This window comes from Martes martes (assembly GCF_963455335.1).
Source record: "Martes martes genome assembly, chromosome: 6".
Taxonomy (NCBI): Eukaryota; Metazoa; Chordata; class Mammalia; order Carnivora; family Mustelidae; genus Martes; species Martes martes.
Window position 1 is genome coordinate 68,618,932 of NC_137893.1, and position 14,315 is coordinate 68,633,246.

A 14,315-nucleotide genomic window follows, 5' to 3' on the forward strand; every position below is an offset into this window, starting at 1 on the left:
CTTTGCAGATGGCAGAAGCCACAAGGTTGGAAACACGGGCAGACTCTAAGCCCCAGAAAGAAACAGCTTTGCTCACACCTTAATCTTACTCTGGTGAGATCTGGGTCAGACTTCTGAACTTTAGGACTCTGAGAAAATAATGTTTGTTGTTTTAAGCAACAAAGCTTATTGTTGTAATTTGTTACAGCAACAATAGACAACTAATATATCTGGTTTTATTATTAAGATAATATTTGACTTACATGATGAAATGGGGTTCTATTCCTTCCATTTACATTTTCTGGAAGAATCTGTACAAGACTGGAGTGATATTTTAAAAGACTTAATAAAACTTTAAAAAATTATCTGGGCACGCTACTGGCTTTGTAAAAGTTTTTTCTTTTTTCTTTTTTTTTTTTAAATATCAGTTCAATTTTAAATTGTTGTAAGATTTGGAGGAGAGGAAAAGATTTTCCTTGACCCTCTTAGGGTTCCTGGCTAAGTCTGAAAATTTAACTGACCAAGACAGAGTAGCAGGAGAAAAGCATACAAATTTATTTCATATAGATTTTATGTGACATGGGAGCCTTCATAAAGCGATGAAGATTAAAAAAAAAAAAAACAGAGTTGAGTGCATGAATGCTAGGTTTAATGAAGAGTAGGCAGTAGCAGAAATATAATAGGTTAAGGAATCTGAAGAAATTGTAGTAAACTGGGGAAAACAGTAAATCCTATGTTTGGATTCTTCCTGGCATTCCTTTGTCGTTGGGGATAAGGATGCTTCTTTCCTCTTGGTATAGGGAAGGCACATTCCACGTGAGGGTTTTACGACCCATTGTGGGGAGACGAGGGGAAAGTCAGAGAGACTGTCCCACTTCTGCCATTTTCTCAAGGTCCTTCAACTTAAAATATTTAATATGCCAATGCCCTATATTTTGGAGTAGAATATCCTAAAGCCAATCAGATTATTCCTACTCTTATTATTATTAAATTCTCCTTATTATAAGATTATTCTTTTGTTGTGCAACTTTTCCCCCAAGAATTTAAAATTTTCCTCTATTTAAAGGTTCACAGAATTCTATTATCTTTTTAATCTCTAATTATCTTCTCTTTTCCACTACAAATATTATTTAGCCATATCTCCTTTTTATTCTTCTTGAACAATTCAGTAGCTTGACTGTTTTGTACATATATATTTTTGCAATTTCTTTACTTGTATGCATCTTTGATCTTCCTCTTGAAGTAATTTCCTTTTATGCTGAAGAACCTACACCTCAGAAGTTGGCTTACTGAAATTCTGCTGATGGTGAGAGAGTCTCAGTTCTTATTTATATAAATATGTCTTTATTTTGCCCTTGTTACTGAAGAGAGTTTGGCTGGTTATATAATTTGAGGTTGACAATTGTGTCATTTCACTCTGTCCTGGCTTCTGTTATTGCTATTAAAGAAGCATGTACTGTTAGTTCAATTTTTTGTTTCTGAGAAAATCTGTTTATTCTCTCAGGTTCTTTTATGAACTTCTTCTTGTCTGTGAAGTTTTAAAAGTTTCATGGAAGTTTTAGTCATAGATTCATTTTTATTTATGCCATTTAGAATGCACTATACTCCCTCTGTCTATAAATTCTTATCTTTCATTATTCCTGGAAAATCCTTTGTCATTACCTTTTCAAAAGTTACCTCTGCTCCATGATCTCTATTCTTTTTTTTTTTTTTTTAAGATTTTATTTATTTATTTTAGAGAGAATGAGAGAGAGAGAGAAAGCATGAGAGGGGATAAGGGCAGAGGGAGAAGCAGACTCCCTGTGGACCCGGGAGCCCAAGTGGGACTCAATCCCAGGACTCCGGGATCATGACCTGATCTGAAGGCAGTTGCTTAACCAACTGAGCCACCCAGGTGCCCCTCCATTCTTGTCTCAAACTCTGCTAAGATAAAGCTTAGGTCCTTTTGTTCTATTTTCCCTATCTCATTACCTCTCTTAAGTAGTTTTCATTTCCTTTTGTCTTTGTGCTGCATTTTTCAGTATTTTTGTGATAAAACTTTCAGTTTACTTATTGGCTTTTCATCTTTGTTAATCTGATCATCCCATAAATTTTAATTTGAAGGTTATATTTTTATTCTTTGAAGTTTTAATTTGTTGAAATCCCCCTGCCAGTTTAAGAAATATTTTACCCTCAATTTTAAAAATATTTTATACATGTCTTACATCTCATAATTCTCATATCTGCAGTCCATGAGACCTATATTGTTCGTTGATTCTATTGACTCTCATCAATGCCAGTCAGTCCAATTTTGCTGTAATCTTTGATCAGAGATAATATTTTACTGACATAAATAAATAAAAATCCTGAGGACCTGAATTTAAGTCAGAGTGGATTAATACAATAATAAAATCTGTTTTTTCCCAAATAGTTGAGTAAAAATTTTAGGTGAGAATACCTGTTACTGATACAGATTTTTCTAAAGGAGAAAAACTTGAATCATTACTGTTTATTAAAATTGAATATGTTAAATAACAAAATTTATTTTAAGAAAGATTAGATGGTAGTAGAAAGCTTAACAAAAATTCTTAGTGTGAGGGTGCTTAGGTGGTTCAGTTGGTTAAGCTTCTGCCTCTTGACTTCCGCTCAAGGTCATGATCTCAGAGTCATGGGATCAAGCCCTGCATTGGGCTCCTCAGTCAGTGGGGAGTCTGCTTGAGATTCTCTCTCTCCCTCTGCCCCTCCTCGCTCCCCGCATGCATGCATGTGTGTGCTCTCTCTCTCTCTCAAATCAATAACTCTTTATTTTAAAAAATTCTGTGTTTTTGATGCTACTAAGTTCAAGTCACTACCAAGGCAGTTATGAGTAAATCAGTGAGGTCTTAGAGTGAGTTAATTATTATGTCTAGTGGGTAACCTCAATTTCATACAAGAAACATAACTAAAAACAAGTGAATACAGTGTTTTACAAGAAACATTAATAAATGTACTATACTATTTTTAAAAATATACTTGTAATTATAAGTGAAAAATCCTTAGAATCTCTTAATAAAGAAGAAAAACTTTGTCCTTTTTAAATGAACTTTAGATTAAAAACTCAAATTTCATAATGAGATATAAGCTAAGCATAGACTTTCAGAACTTATGAAGACAAGCCTGTAAATATTTCCTAGCCTTTTTTTCCATTGTCCTGATAAAACATAATGGTTATATGAGAGCTTTTTCTTTTCAAAGCAGCTATATCAATTGTCTAACCATTATATTTAAGGTTCTTTATTAAATTTTGCTATAGATTGAATGTTTGTGTCCCTCCAAAATTCATATGTGCAAACCTAATCCCCAATGTGATGATATTTAGAGGTAGGAATTTGGGAGGTGCTTAGGTCATAATAATGAAGCCCACATGAATAAAATAGACCATGAACTCCTTTACCTTTTTTCCAGCATGTGAGGATACAGTGAAAAGATGGCGGTCTAGGAACTAGGAAATAGTTTCCTCACCAGATGCCGAATCAGTCAGTGCCTTGACCTTGGACTTCCCAGTCTGAAGAACCATGAAAAATACATTTCTCTCATTTATAAGTCATCAGCTGCTTTTGTTAGAGCAGCCCAAATGGACCAAGAGTTCTAATTAAATTCTCTAGTTTCTGTGTTTAGGTACTTTTCTAGGAAAGGGTTACCATTTTTTTTCCCCCCATATTAGGGAGTGAGTCACTGTTGGACACACCTGCTCAAAATGTTAATATTAACAACCTCTTGGTTGATAAAATGGGCAAAATATATTAAAATTAAATATATCTACTACTTAATCATTCCACCTGGGAAATTATCCAATAGAAATAAACAATACATAGGAATATTATAGCAGCTGTTATTGCTTTTTAATAAAAGAATGGCTACAAATGGGGGGAATGGAGAGTGGGAAGTTGAATACATTAAAGTACATCCAAACTATGGAATGTGTTGGGAAAAAATTTTCCATGGGTCTCACAATTTGAAACATCTTAGGAACAGAGGCACTGACTTTTTTCTTCTGGACTACCTTCTTAAGGATGTTTGTATAATGAGTAACTGAATGATAGAGATAGTGTTTCCTCCTGGAACAAATTACATGCTTACTGTCTACTATAAGAAGTGTTGTATCTTCCTCTCAATTAAAGAACAGACATGCTTACTGCTCATTATAAATATTGACATTCTTTATGCTAAGGGTTCCTCTCCTGGCATGCAAACTACTGTATATGTAGGCTACATCTGGGCCTATCTATGTCACCTCCTAGGACTAGGGAGGAAAAGGAACTCTCAAAAATAGGTTGATGTTCATGTTGCTTATCATGCTTATCAAGGTGTCCCTTAGTCTCTTCCATTAAGGCCCCAACCTTCTGTTCCTACAAGAATATTACCCCTATGTGCCTCCCCCCGATACAAATTCTAATTTGTTAACTTGCAAGTAAGAGAACATATCAGACCCTGCACAATTCTTGAACAGTTTTGGTGACAATGATAGGATGCTGACTTCTGGAAGAGAAAGGACAGGTTTCTGCAGGCCAGGTCTGGGAATGTGGCAAGATTCTCTAGGATCTGACAGCAAATGTTGGGTAAGGGGGAGGTGGTGTGGTAAAGCCCCTACTGTCTTGCTAGTTAATAAATGTTTAGAGCAGTGAGAGGTAGGATTGAACCAAGGTCCCTAAATGGTGCCTTGGTTATTCCTCACTCTCCTCTGGGTCCTTCCAGAGCAGAGTGTGCAACACGAGTTAATGTATATAAGCTAATGTTACCTTGACAATGGGACAGCAAGGACTACAGCCTCAGCTAAAAGGTAATGAGGCTACAACTGATGAACCAAAGAGGTTCCACAGGCAAAATAACTGGTCTCAGCGCTGAAAACCTTGCTATTTGACACAGAGCTTTGGGCATACCAAAATCATTAGAAGTTCTTTTTATTGAACTCTAAGCAAGAATGTGCTTAATACCTGCTCAAATTGAAGGCAATACTTTGTTTACTGGCATGGATCCCCTTTCTCCCTCCATACCCTCTGATTACTCTCTTCCTTTCTATACTAATCTCACCTGCTATACAGAGAGGTCTACCTGTCCTCAAACGAGACCACAGGTCATACATACCAGTCTCACTCCTTATGCTAGGGAATTCTGCTGGATACAACTGCCCAAGTCACTATCTTACGCAGTCCTGTGCAGTGAGTGGGGACCCAGCTTCAGTGAATGGAGTTCGGGCAGGGTTCACAGCGGGAAAAAGAGGTTAATAGGGCTTTGGAGGTTGAGAAATTTGGGTCAATTCAATGTACTGTTGTTGTTGCTTCTATATCTGAATGTACTTCTTCACCCCAAAAGTGCTAAGGGGATTCTCCCCATCATGAAAGCCATATACAGAAAAAAGCTTATAGAACACACACCCCTAATGACACCTTTGAGCTCAAGTTCCACTGACAAGTTTCAGGCAGTTGGGATTTCTGGCAAAGGGAGGTAGTCTCTACCCTGAGGGACACTGGGGTTTCAGACTTATCACCTCTCTGGTGTAGCTTCCAGGTATGGCTTTTTGCTACTAGGCTTTGAGCAAAGCTGAATCCCTGATGCATGGAAGCCTTGTGACTCTCTGGTTTGACTGTCCCATTTCTGGGGTGGGTCAACTGGAACTCAATGACTTACACAGTGAGAATAGCTTAATTAGCCAAGTTTGTCAGGTGAAAATATATATATTCAGGAGCAAAGTCAGCCTGGCCTGGCTATATCTCAGCTTGCTACGAGGGGAAATTTAATTTCCCAGTGTGCTTTCCAAAGTTCAAAGGGGCTCTCAATTCACAGAGGTTCTCCTACACACCTGGTTTGGTTTCCTGTTGGTAAATCTATGTACATTTTGTTTTGACCTCAGGAATTCAATTTCTAATAATTAAGAGTACAAGTATATTGATATGTTTGCATACCGTTATGTTTGCAAGGATGCTTATTACAACATTGCTTTTTATAGCAAATGACAAGGAACTATTAAAAAAATCTCTAATTTAGCAGTGCCTGGGTGGCTCAGTGGGTTAAAGCCTCTGCCTTCGGTTCAGGTCATGGTCTCAGGGTCCTGGGATCGAGCCCTGCATCGGGCCCTCTCTGCAGTAGGGACCCTGCTTCCTCCTCTCTCTCGGCTTGACTCTCTGCCTACTCGTGATCTCTGTCTGTCAAATAAGTAAATAAAATCTTTTAAAAATAATAATAATAAAAAATTTATAGAAGAATAAAAAATCTCTAATTTAGGGATTAGACAGAGAAATGAATTGTTCCATACAAACCACGTCAAATTATCCCAAAACATGACAAGTAAAAATAATGTTAACTTTTGTTTTTATGGACAGTATTTTTTCAGTGTTATGTAAAGTGTGAGTAAGAACATGGTTCATAACCTTTTCCATTTACTGATCAGGCAAATACAACCTAACAAATAATTGTGTGCTTACTTAGTTAGACAGGTAACCTTAAGGTAAGCCCTCTTGTCCCACAACAACATCACCACTATGTTCTGTCACACAAAGTCTGGTTTCAAGATTTATTATTACATAAAAAGGCAAGGCATTAAAAAATGTAAAAATTTATCATTTTCATGCAAAACAGCACATGTAAAGATGTTTGTGTGGACAACCTGTGAAAGAAAACACAAGGCACTGGTAAAAGGGTTTTCTCTGGGAAGAGACCAGGGGAACCCTAAAAAGTCTTTGGTGAAAATAAAATTTATTTTCATTGCTATACATGAAGAATCACACTTAGGTTAAGAAGTATTATCTCTGGGTGGTGAAATCCAAAGGATGATTTATTTACTGCCTGTCACTCATTTTGTATTATTCATACAAGGAACTTAAATTTACTCCAAAGATTAAAAAAAACATTAAAAATAGTTTAAATATTTTAAAGAAAGGATTAGTCCATAATTTGGCAGCTGGGAGAGCAACAAAAGTTGTTGTAATCTTCTTGCTGAAAAGAAAAATACAATCCTGAATATAAACCCGGATGCTGACATTAGAACAGGGAAGAAGTAAAAATGTCACACAATTAGTAGGCAAATGGTTGGTAGAAAAAAATAAATCTGGATGCAAAATTACCTATAAGAAAATTACACAGATTATATAACCAAATGAAAATTCAAAGACCAATCCAACAATATCTTGCTTTTATTATTTATTTTTTATGTCTTCTTAGGTCCAAGGATATGACCAATCGAAGAAACAAACAGTATTGTAACAAGAAATTCTCTGTTCCATTCATTAGGTTTCAATAGCTGAGTTTCTCCCAGAATTCTATGTGGACTAGCCTCAGTCATTACCATACCATACAGACAGACAGATCTCTCTGGGGCTTTTGGCGGAGATTCTTTTATTCCCACAGCACTTTGAAGGATTTCAGATGGAGAACGCTGTACCATTGCCTTTGCACGTCTTCCAGACAGTGGAGAATGTGTTTGGGAGCAACAGATTGAAGTTCATCTTCTGGGGGCCTGTGAAAATATCTTCTGCTTTTGTAGATTGGTGAACCAAAAGAAAAAAAAATACCCTCAATCATTGGATTGGTATTATATACTACCAGTACTCTTCTCATGGTAATGGTCCCACACAAACCAGTTTATAAAACTCCAAGAATGTGAGATAGATCCTTCATCTTTTAGGAAAACAGCAACTCTTAAAACAATTATTTTATTTCATCCGTGGATTGTTGCTAATGGCAACAGAAAGAATGCACTGGAGTGTCATAATAATCCTCCATTAAATCCGTGGTGTTTAAATTTTAATGCTATAATTCAAGAGCTGACAAAAGCCCATTGAGTGCGTCTATGGAGAGGAAAACAGGCGGGTCCATTTTCTCAGGGGTGATGCTATAGCAACATGGAATGAATTTGGGGTCAGGGAACAAGCAGTCTCCAAGCTTTGTTTGCATTTCCTGGCTAAAAGTAGAATTCAACATTATAAATTTTACCCAACTAAGTAGTTATTTTGAGCAGCAGGAAGATAGCTCCCTTTGCACCGCTGTTTACATTGAAAACAGAGAACAGGTAACAAAACCAGAACTGGAAGAAAGACATACCGACAAATATATTATGAAATGACTCTCAAAGTGACCACTTTAGAAATCCCAAAACTTCCTTATGCTTGATGCCCAACCCTTCTCCCCTGGACAAATGATGCTTTCAAACATGGAAAAATATCACAATTCCCAAAATGCCTTTTAAAATAAGGAGACACAAAAGTCTGATCAACAGTCCCTGAATGGGACCTCCTTCCAGTCAAGCAAGACATGGCAAAGTACAGTGCTGTTGATTACGTCTAGCTCTTTATAATGGTACTATTGTTTCAGTGGAAGGATTTTTTCCATCAGAATAAACAAATATACCTGAATCACAACTGCCCTACAACATAAGGCAAAGAACAAAAAACAAACAAATAAAAAATATCCTACCCAATTCCCAGAGGTTTGTGCTGCCAACTGTTCTTTCCCTAAGAATCTGTGTTTTCACTTTTGGCTTTAGTGTTTAACAGCAGCCTACGGAGTCAATAATATAATATGCTTAAGGTGCTTATCCAGTGAATGTGTATCTGGTTATGGACTCTATATGGCTCACGATATACAGACATGAAGAATGTTAGGTTTTCAAGTGCTAAGTTGTAGACAAACACACCTGTAAACCATGTAGGTCAACAAAACCCAAAGCTGTTCCTTCCTTTCCATCTCCTTGTCAAGGCCCTCACTGTCACCTCAACAGTGAAAAATCCCTGCCCCTCCCAAACTCTCATGACTGCTGGTTCCCACCTCTAACAATTCATCCTATGGCAATATTAATCATCTTCTTAAAATAGACAAAAACAATTTTCCCCTATTCAAAAATCTTTGATGCCTATAGAATCAAACTCACAGATTAATTTTGCTGTTCGTTATAAGTAAAGCAAACTCTATAACTTGCTGTTCCACTAATATGGCTTGTTTATACTCTCCTCATAATATATTTAGTTAATGGACTCTGACTAGAATTTTCCTAACATAACTCAGTTCACCCTTCAAGCTCAATTTAAATGTCACTCTTTCCAGGAAGCCTTTCAGGATCACTCTGTCAAGAAAAGAGTTCTTCTTTTTTCTCCATGCTTCCATATAACATGTAAAAGTGTCTTTTGGAATTTTTTACTTTTTTTCTAGTACACCATCTGGCTATTATTCCCTGAGAACAGGGACTATAGATTCGACTGGGAAGAAAAAAAAAATTTTAAAGAAAATCTTCCCTAAGCTGCATTACTTACCTGGTTTTGCCAGTTAGGTATGCCAAGTGTAGTATTATCTATGAAAGGAAGCTATGAAATAAAAAATATTAAAAAGTTATATTATGATCAAGTGTAAGTATCTTCAATAAAAGAATAGCTTAGCATAAAAAGGAAAATAAAGGATTAGTTTAGGTTATTCTGCGTGAATAAACAATCCTAAATCCAAGAAGTAGATCATGATAAAAACTAAATTTCTTCTCATGTTACCCATCCAGTGAACATTGGCAAAAAGATCCTGCTCACCATAGTCAGTGCGGGATCCAGGCTGTTGGAAGCTCCTTCTGTACACAGGCTTACGATAATCACTAAGTCAGAAAAAGGGAACCTGGCAAACTACGACACACTGGCTTTGAAGATTTCTACCCATAAACAACATATATCTCTTCCATTCACAACATAAACCAAAGCACATAACACAGCCAACCTGACTTCCAGGGGAAAAGGCAGTGCAATCCTACATGAATTCAGAAATGGAGTCATTTTGAAATGTTTGAAGACTAGCACTTATGAAGACTGCCCCATATTTTCTCAAGAGTTGAAGAAAAACAAAAGCGTAAATTTCAAAATTTACTTAAAACAGCAAAGTACTTAAAAGTAGGGAACTCTCTAAGGTTGATCAAATATACCTTTCAGTAACCTAGGAAACTGTTTCCCTATGGTGAAATTTTAGATATCTTCCCCCTAAGATTAGATTAAAAACAAAAATACTTATTATCCTTCTTTTGCTCAATACAAACTGCAAGCCCTGGTCAAGACAGTAAGACATTAAAAAGAAAATGAGGTACAAACTTCGGAAGAAAAGAAAAAAAAAAACCTTCCACTTCCAATAGTACAATATGAATTTGTTGATACTGTTATCTTTTGATTTTTTCAATTTTTCTATCAGAATAATTAATAATCATGTGCAAATTTAGCACAGAAATTATGTTAAAAATCAAAAGCAAAACATCAGTGATCTGCACAAAAGCATCAAATGAAATAACAGTTGTGTAACTGACATCCTAGAAAGAGAGAGGAGAGAGTATGGGGAGAAAAATTATTTGGGGGAAAATTGGTAGGAAATTTTCAAAATTTTATTTAAAAATCCACTCATAATTATAAGAATCTAAGTAAACATCAAGCAGAGGGAAAAACCCTACAGGCACATGATGTTAAGCTGCTGAGAGTCAACATCAAATAGCACATAAGAAGAACAGGAAGAAAATATACCTTAAATATAAGAATCCACAGTAAGATAGCTGACCCCTCATCAGAAACAGTGAAAGTCAGAAGACACTGGAATGACATCTTTAAACTCACTAAAGAAAAAATATAAACCTGTTAACCTGGGGAAGTATTACTCTGCAGCAGACATGCACTACAAGAAACGCTAGAGGAAGTTTTTGGCTGATGGTAAATGATGCAGGTGAAAATTTGACTATACAAGAAAAAAATGAAACATTAAATACTGTGATAAGTTTTATGAAAAAAATTAAACAAATCAGATGAAAAGGGTAAACATTTTTTTTGAGAAAAACACCAAACAAAACTGATAAAAGAAAGAAAAAAATGGAGTAGTCCCATTAACTAAATAAAAGTCACAATTAACCAAAAGGCACAAATTTCCAGGTATAAAATAAGTGCTGTGTAAATAACATACAGTATGGTGACTGTAGTTAATAATACTGTATTGTATATTTGTACGTTGCTACATAGATCTTATATGTTCTCATCACAAGAAAAATGTGTAATTAAGTGTGGTGATGGATGTTACTATATTCATTATAGTGGTCATTTTGGAAATATGCATATATTAAATTACTATGTTGTACAACCTAAATTTCCAATATAATGCATGTCAATTATATCTCAAAAAAACAAACCTTCCCTCCAAGAAAATGCTGGGCTCAGATGGTTTCACTGGTGAATTTTATTAAGCACTTAACAAAATTATCCCAATTATATTTAACTTTTTCTGATTGTTTCCCACAGAAATGTGCACTTCAGGGAATAGTCTGAGTTTATTTGCTGAGTGGAGATATTTAGAACTCAGATCTGGCCAATTAGGAATTTGACTATAATTTCAAGTGGGTTATAATATTACTGAGCTTATCCACTTGTTCTTAGGTTAATATTTGACCCTGATCCTTTACTTCAGCCAGTTCCCTGCCCCCACCCCGCGCTCCCACCCCCAATAGAGGCTTATGCACAACAAGAGAAATGACAGACATAGGAATCTGACACGGCTGTTGGACAAACAAATGCAAGTTACAGTCTTCTTGAAGGTGATTAAAATCAAGACTGACATAAAGTCAGTATGTTTGAAAGAAGAAAAAAGAGGAACACTGATAAACTTGAGCCTAGATCAAGCTGAGTTTTGCATTTCAAAATATTTAGGCCAATTATTTGTTGGACTAAATGAATTGCAATTCCTTTCAGTCTTTTTATCACAGGGTACTTGCTGCAGATAAAAATGAGGTAAGAAAGGACAGTGGTTTTTTTTTTTTTAATTTTTTTTTTTAAGATTTTATTTATTTATTTGACAGACAGAGATCACAAGTAGGCAGAGAGGCAAGCAGAGAGAGAGGAGAAAGCAGGCTCTCCACGGAGCAGAGAGCCTGATGCAGGGCTCAATCCCAAGACCCTGGGATCATGACCTGAGCCGAAGGCAGAGGCTTTAACCCACTGAGCCACCCAGGCGCCCCAAGAAAGGACAGTGTTTTATGTGCTTTTCGTTCTCAATCTAACAGTTGCTATTCTGGCTTCTAGGAGAAAACTTCCCCAAATATGAAAGAGAAGAAAAAAAATCAAGGAAGGGAATGCTGTGTGTCTGTGAACAGACCCTGGAAGGTAAGCTGCCAAGGAAGAAGGAAAGCTCTGGCACGTTTAAGCAGCGTGCTTTCACTGTATCTTGAAGGGCCTGGACTACAGTGCGTGTACTAATGTTGCAGGTCAGATTCCCCAGAAAGTTGGCTGGGAGATGGAGCTTTGTGTACACAAAGTTTGGGGGGACTTGCTGTCAAGATCAACACTTGTGCAGGATGGTAAGTAAGCAGAGTTGGGCCAAGGGAGAAACTGAGCTGAGTGCAGTAACAAATGCACTTGGGGTTGCCCTGAGGTTGGAATGGCCCTTTAGATACATCCTGAGTTGGGGAAAGGGGATCTGGCCTTCAACCAATCTTGGGAGGCATCTTGCCCTCCAGAGAAAGAAGGATCTCGTGCACTGTGGCTCTCTTCAGGGGAGAACAAAGCCCAGAGAGGATTGGGAGCTGAGAGCTATCATCCAGCAACACACTCAGTAATTAAGGGGAATTAGTCCTTCCTTCCTGGAAGAGGAATCTGGGCAGGGTAACACAATAGCCATTACTGTCCACTTTTACATGTCTTCACTCCTCTTGCTTTACCTAAGTCCTAAACGTCATTCCTCCAGGGCTGTGGTGATTGTTTTTCCCTAGGGCAAATTTATTAGAGGAAAATTAACAGAGAAAACCCTAGCTCTCACAGCTACAGCTGTGGTAAGTTACTGTCTCCTTAGTCTACAATCTATCCTAGATTCTCTTCTCCTACAGATAGTACCTGTGATGGTATTGGTGACTTAGTCTACCAAGACATGGGATAACCAAAAATCATATCTTTTTACCTAAACCCCAAGTCATTAAGCCCTTCTGAGACTGTGGCTACTGTATTTGTCCATTTACCATCGAAACTGGGCAAAGAAGTACTAAGAGATAATGGCTCCTTGGCATGAGGAGTATGAAGTCCACGGGCATAAACCGTACTTTGTGTTTTCATGGTGGGTGTTCTCCATCTTAGGAACAAAGACAAGTGAACACTCAAGAGGTCAGAATTTCAGAAAAAGGAAGCAGAAATTCCTTATGGGTCATTCTTACTTTCACCCTTTGATTCCTGGCACCATGTATTCTAACTAATGGGGCACAGCACCACATAGTAGTCATTGATATGAGTCTATCCTGGGTCCTGGAAGATGACTCCCTATCTTTGCATGGTTTCATTTTTGAGCTTTATCTGTGATAAATATAAGCTATTCTATTGCTCTTCAATGCCAGCTGCTTTTGGACACTGTGGTATGTGACAGGACCTGTAGTTCTTCAGATTGTGGGCCCACTGTTGCACCTCCTTTGCCATAAAGTGAGTCTCTTAGTCCAGAGGTTTTGAACAGCGGAATATTGACATTTTGAGTGAGACAATTCTTTGTCACGGGGAATTACGCTGTATGTTGTAGGATGTTTAGCAGCAACTCTGGACTCTAGCCACTAGATGTCAGTAGCATCCTCTCAGTTGTGCCAACCAACTGCATCTCCAGATTTTGCCAAATGTCCCCTGGGGGGGGAAATTACCCCTGGTTAAAAACACCTTAGTCTGATGCGATGTTATTTGGAATTCATGTGGATCAATTAAACTTTCTGTAATCCCATGGATAATGATGCTGTCTGAGGTTCTTCAGACAGGAAAGGCAAATCCATACCTAGAATATGTGTAGATTCAAAAAGCGTTGGCCTCTTGAAAGAATGGTGCTGTATTTGGGGGTTAGCACTGTTCTCTCTTGCTAACTGCTGGGTCATTTAGCAGTGGCAAGAGTTATATCAGTCTTAGTAAATGGGACATCACATAGCTGGGCCCATACACAGCCTCTATCCTTGACACCACAGTTACTTTGTTTCTTTGTTCCCCCCAGTGTTCAAACACTGGGGTCAGAGAAAGTTGGCTAACATGGACTGGCTGACATTTTGTCCACTTTGCTTATTTGGTTGTTCAATGCCTGTTCCAGGGTAGATGTTCTCTTGTAGACACAAACATGCAACACAAAGATCTCCACACTTCATGCCCACTCCCATGAGTCCATCCACAAATCTTGACTGCAGACCTTCTTGTCCCTGATCTTCCCACCTTTTTCCTCCCAAGCTATTTGTCATCTATGAATTTACATAGATTTTAATCTTGGGCTATTTTCTTTCTGCCAAAAGAGGAATATCAGTTGTACCACCTGGAGCTCTGCCTATTGAGACGATTTCCACCAACCAATGTCTTTCAAGGTCGCCATGGAGAGTGGCTACA

The 14,315-nt window shown here is 37.5% G+C and overlaps 1 long non-coding RNA gene across 1 annotated transcript in view; it reads left to right on the top strand.

Moving 5' to 3' along the window:
* Nucleotides 1–14,315, top strand: part of LOC308345165 — a 46,570-nt gene that overhangs the window by 14,505 nt on the left and 17,750 nt on the right. The window contains exon 2 of the long non-coding RNA XR_013967038.1: nucleotides 12,009–12,089. This is a non-coding gene — a long non-coding RNA (uncharacterized lncRNA). The remainder of the gene's footprint in view (nucleotides 1–12,008; nucleotides 12,090–14,315) is intronic.